Here is a 6,000-nt window from a genome sequence, read left to right on the forward strand (position 1 = left end):
TAAAAAAATTGATGACCGACTCTAACGACTAATAAATACCGTATTTATCAGATTTAAACTTATTAAGTGATGCATTTATTGATAAATATAGTGTTTATCAGGTTTAAACTCGAATTCAAACTTACTCATGAAAATAACACAAAATTGATAAATACAATATTTACTAAATTAGAAATTAGATTCAGTGATCAGATTAGAAATTCGATTCAGTGAAATATTTATCGGTAAATATTGTATTTATAATTAAATATTTCACTGAATAACAAATTGAGATCCAAAACTCACAAATTCAGATAAAAAATATGAAATAAATGAATAAAAAATACAAAAAAAATCTACTAAAATTATGATCTCGTTCAATTCGCGGATTCGAGTTAAGATGTAACATTTTCTGAGAATTTTTTACTATAGTAAAAAAAATTAAATGTGATATTTTTTTAAAAGTTTTAACTGTAGAAACTTAAAACTAAAAACTTAAATCAGTGAAATAAATAAGACCTACGTAACTCAAAAATTACAAAAATTTAATCTAAAAATCACAAACAAAATAAATAAATACAGTCCTCTTAGTTTGATGATTTAAATTTTTAATTTAGATTGATATATAATTTAATGTGAGACCTGATTATTTCTAAAAAAATTTTAATATAATTTGAATACGAACGAAACTTATATTTATATTTATTTTCTAAACAATATTACATAAAATACATTTAACAAACAGAACATACTTGATCGGGAGCACAGAAGCGGCCGGAGATGAAGGCTGGAAGTCGCCGGCGTTGTGACTCGAGCAGAGGAGCGGCCGGATAAGAGGCCTGGAGGTTGCCGGCGTTGTGACGCAAGCAGAGGAACGGCCGGAGAAGAAGGTTGGGGCAGATCTCATATCGGCGATCTTCATCGGATCTCGTTGTCGCTCGAGGAGAGAGAGACACAGACGGTGACCCCAGACAACGACGATCTAGCCTTACGATCTCCGACCCCGTGCGATCTCCGACGAGTTTCGTCGCTCGCCATCACAGAAATTGAAATCATAAAGATTGATATCTACTCCATCGAGATTGAGGAGGGAGAGAGGAATCGACGACTGGATCTCTCGTCCGAGAGAGATTTCGCGGTGTAGTTCACCGTTGGAGGCCTGCGATAGTATCGGATTTTTGCCTGCGACGGCTACCTGATTCGCAGCTCGACATCGGCGGCGTCTCGTCGTCGTCGCCGCGATCTGGTCGGATCTGTTCGCGTCATCGTGCTCGGTGGTTTGCGTCTCGTTGCCGCTGCCGTCTTACCGTCGTGGTCGAGCTGTTCGGGAGATGTCTGAGAAGAGAGAAAGGGAACTCGAGAGAGAGAGAGAGGGGTCAGAGGAGAAAACGTAAACGGAGAAAAAAAACCAAAAAAAAAAAAAAAAAAAGTGAAAAGCTAAAGGGATAAAATTGGAAAAGCAAATATTTAAAACCTTATCTGATTCTAATTATGCTATAATTTAACATGTTTAAAAACTGCTCTATTTGCTTTAAAAAAAAACAGTGAAAAGCTAAAGGGATAAAATTGGAAAAGCAAATATTTAAAACCTTATCTGATTCTAATTATGCTATAATTTAACATGTTTAAAAACTGCTCTATTTGCTTTAAACAGGGTCTTAAAATATGCTAATTAAGGGAAAGAAAAGGAATGAAGGGTTACGTGGAGAAAGTGGGACAAGGAAAAATTGTGAAGAAACAAAGTGAAAAAGGAAAAGGAAGAGACAGTTGCATGCAAAGATAATTTTGTTTTCTTGGATCCCTCCATGTGTTTGTTCCATGAGAGAGAAAGAGAGGGGGGAGAGAGAGAGAGCTTCTTTAGAATGAGCATTGACTTTTCTCCTCGAGTCTACTCTGCCTAGACGTTTATTAACAGCAAACAAAATCTAGGCTCCTTTCAGTGCACGCTCTGGAAAATCCTTATAAATCATATATAGACTTAGGTGACGTTTAGTTCATAAATTAAAATTATGTGATTATAATTATTTTTAATTTATGTATATTTTTTATAAAAGAAAATATTATAGCGAATTATGAACCATGATTTAAATTATAGTTTGAATATTCTAATCAAACGTCCCCTTAATTTGAATGTCAAACTATAGTAGGGGTGTTCATGGTGAAAAACCCATCAATCAAACAAACAAAATAACTCATATATAATCTGTTTGTTCAATTTTCCTGATTTATGATTTTTTTTTTAATTTAGGTTAGTGAAAAAATAACATGTATAAAAAAAATTATAATTATATGACAAATTTAAGAAATTGTCTCTAAAAAACTACTAATTTTTTTGGTTGGTAATTTGACGATTGAAAATTTTTAAAATCTAATTAAAAAGTCGACCAACCCAGGTCCTATTGTTAAGAATAGTGAATTACTATTTTCATTAACAACATTTAACCAGTTAAAAGTAAAAACAAATGGGTTTATTTGTCAACTCAGAATTTAGTCTTTATGGGAACACTCACACGGTGACACTTTTAAATTGATCAGAAAATAAAAAAACACAAGAATTTATAGTGGTTCGGTGGAAAGTTGTTGTCTATGTTCATTTGTGAATGCAATAAATCTCAATGAATACATAGGATCTGTCTAAGAGCAAAAAATTGTGCGTAAAATCTAAATGAAAAGCTTGACCCTTATTTATAGGTTTATCCTAGTACATGATATCTCTAGATTACATGATGAGATAAGCTTTTTATCTCTTCTTTAGATAAGGATTTACTCATTATCCCTACATTTAATTATTTAAATCTAAACACATGGCCAGAGATGATAATCTTTATCTGATCCAGCATCCATGATTTAATCTTCAATTTGAATTTGAATTAGAAGATAAGGGCTTTCTTTCCCCGATTCTGTAGGCTTAGGTTGATCTTGGCCATGTCCTTGAACTTCGGACTTTTCTGCGTAGACAACACTGCAACTCTTATTGGACTATTGACCAATATGCATATCACTGCTTAGGTTGCATCATGGCTTCCGACCAAAATTCATTCCTTTTGGTATTTCTCGATCAGTAGGTTTCATCGTGGCTTCCGGAGCTCCCACTTTTCTCACTTAGATGGTCAAATTCCTTGACTAGGGTGTAACGGGTTTAGTATGATCAACTTCAACAGTTTGTCGCCTTTTTAAAAAAAAAAAAAAAACATCGTTAAAGGGTAGTCCAAAAATATATTTTTTATGTTAAGAATTCTATAACGACTTGTCGAATTAGATGAAGTATAGAAGTAATTGCTTGAGCTTACGGGGTTGTTCTTTTGTAACGAAACTCAGAAAAAATTTGAATTCAAGTTATAATTTTATTTAAGTTCATATTCTTTTGTAAAATTTAAGTTTAAACTCGAGTTTAACTCGAGTTCAAGTTTAGGGCTAAACTTGAGTTTACGTTTCTCCTTCAACTCGAGTTCATAAACTCGAACTCAAGTTAATGAACAGTATTTTTTTATTCTTAAAAATGCCATAACTTTTTCGTTTTAATTTCGATTGAGATAATTTTTTTTCTATGCATTCACAATGAAAAGACGAATAAAACCTCACTAATATACCCTTTTAAAATTTGACCGAGTTGGATCCGCCAGAGGGTCTGTCAAGTATCTGTCCACATTATTTTTATACTCATTCACATTCTTGTCCTTCATTTTCCTAACAAAGGAGCTCCACAAACACCTTTTTCCTTCTGCTTCTGTTTTTACCTCCGTTGTACTTGTTGTTGCCGCCTCCCCACTACTTTCATTAGCCACAGATTCACCATTCTCCCCACTATAAACCTCATGCAACCGGTACATAGGATCCTTCACATTCTTTGATAATGTTTTAGAAGTGCAAGAATCATACACTATAGAGAAACAATATGTCAAATAATCCATTTTGTACCTAGGATCAAGTACAACAGCCACAAAGAGAAGACAATTTATATTCTCAACATTCTCCCAATACTTGCCACACTTCTTTTTCATACTCACAGCCATGGATGAAAGCATTGAATCCTCTTGTTTGCTTAATTCAGATAGCTAGTTTTGCATCCCACAAAGCTCATGAAAGTAAGAATTTGAAGTGACATTCAAAGTGGCACTAAACTTCAAAGTTATATCATAAAAAGTCTTCAGAAATTTCATAAACACCTTAACATTCTCCCAATCATCATCAAGGGGCGAGCCAATCTTCCGTTCCCCCTCCCCCTCATCTTTCCAAAAATAAGACACGAACTTGTCATCTTCCTCTTCATATCTTTCAAAAGCTTTTGAACTTAACGGCTCTATCTAACATCATATAGGTGGAGTTCCATCTAGTAGGGACATCTAGGCATACGAGACCTTTGTATTCAATTTTCTCTCGCTCCACACATGACTTGAATTTCACAAGTTCACTATATGGGCACAACACCTACCATGTAGAAATTCTCCACCTAAAACAACCCCTTTCCACCCCTTAATCTTCCTTCTCAAGTAGGTAATCATAGAGTCATTTGAGGAGGCATTATCAACAGTCATAGTGAAGACTCTCTCAATACCCCCAAGCATGCAAACATGACTCAATGACTTTACCAACACTCTCCCTTGTGGCTTGAAATTTGACAAAAGTTTATAATTCTTTTTTGCAAAGTCCACTAACTATCAACATAGTGTGCAGTTAGACAGAAATAATTAATATTTTGTAAGGATGTCCAACAATCAGTTGTTAGGCAAATCCTTTGACTACCCTTACTAAATTCAGCCCTCAGTTTCTTCCTCTCTTCCAAAAAAAGTTAGTAAATGTCCTTGGCAATCGTAACACGTGAGGGGATAGAGAATCTAGGTTGCGTCACTTGACAAAAATTCTTAAATCCTTCACCTTCAACAAACCTAAATGAAAGCTCATCTACAATCACCATTTCTGCAATGTTTTTTTACAATGCTCCTTGTTAAAGCCTATAGCAACAAGATTACTGTCAATTTTAGTGCTTGTTTGGAAACTCATAATTTTTTGTTTTTTGTCTTGGATCCTATATGGGTATTTCTTGCATTGTTTTTCTATGTGAACCTTCATACTACTGGTGCCATGTCTCCTACTATCACACGCATATGTTGCCCCACAATAGATACACTTACACCTAGGCTCATTTGGATCCTCACCCTCTATGATTTTGAAATGATCCCAAACAGGAGACTTTTTTTGTGACTTCATCCTCTTTTTACTGTCTCCCTCCTCTTTAGGCACAGGGGTAGGGCTGGGTGTGGGAGTGGGCAAGGTAATGGGCTCTTTAGGCACAAAGACAGATGTTGGATTTTTGGTCTGGCATTGGTCACTTTTTATTTCAGCAGAGGACTTGCAAGTGCTTTCAGAAGTTTGTGTCGGGTGGATGATAAATTTTTCCATCTAGCACACAAATTAACCTAAAAACATGTAACATATGATTGAAACTAAGCGTAGAGATTAACCTAAAATCAGCTCATCTCAGTTCTCATGAAAAACATAATATTTCTCAGAAAAAAAACTAACCTTTATGTTTTAGCCTTGCCTTCAATGAAGATTGCAGTCTTCTCTTCACTCTTCTTTCTCGGCTGGCCTGGAAACAATAACGAGTACCAATATTATTGTAAACAAAAACCAAAACCGATTTATCTATAACCTGCAAATTCACCTTTTTGTATCATAATTTCCAAATAAATAATACAAAAATTAGAGAAGCCCAGAATTTTCAAATGGATCAAGGAGCAAAAAGTAGAATACAAACTGCAAATGCAAGCATTCCTTTTAATCACAAAATATTCCCAGCACCAACAAGGCAAACTAAAAAATCAGATATGATGATAATAGCAAGAAGAATATCATTCATAAAAATGCAAAGTTTCAACATATCTTTTAGATAACAAGTAACTAAAGGGGTAAACTAATAAAATATAACAGCGTGAAGCTTAAGGCCCTAACAATCTTCACTTCACTAGTAAAAGGAGAATCTAAATCTATTAAACAAATAAATATCATGTACCTGCTGAA

Source organism: Morus notabilis, unplaced genomic scaffold (genome assembly GCF_000414095.1).
Source record: "Morus notabilis unplaced genomic scaffold, ASM41409v2 Scaffold11, whole genome shotgun sequence".
Taxonomy (NCBI): Eukaryota; Viridiplantae; Streptophyta; class Magnoliopsida; order Rosales; family Moraceae; genus Morus; species Morus notabilis.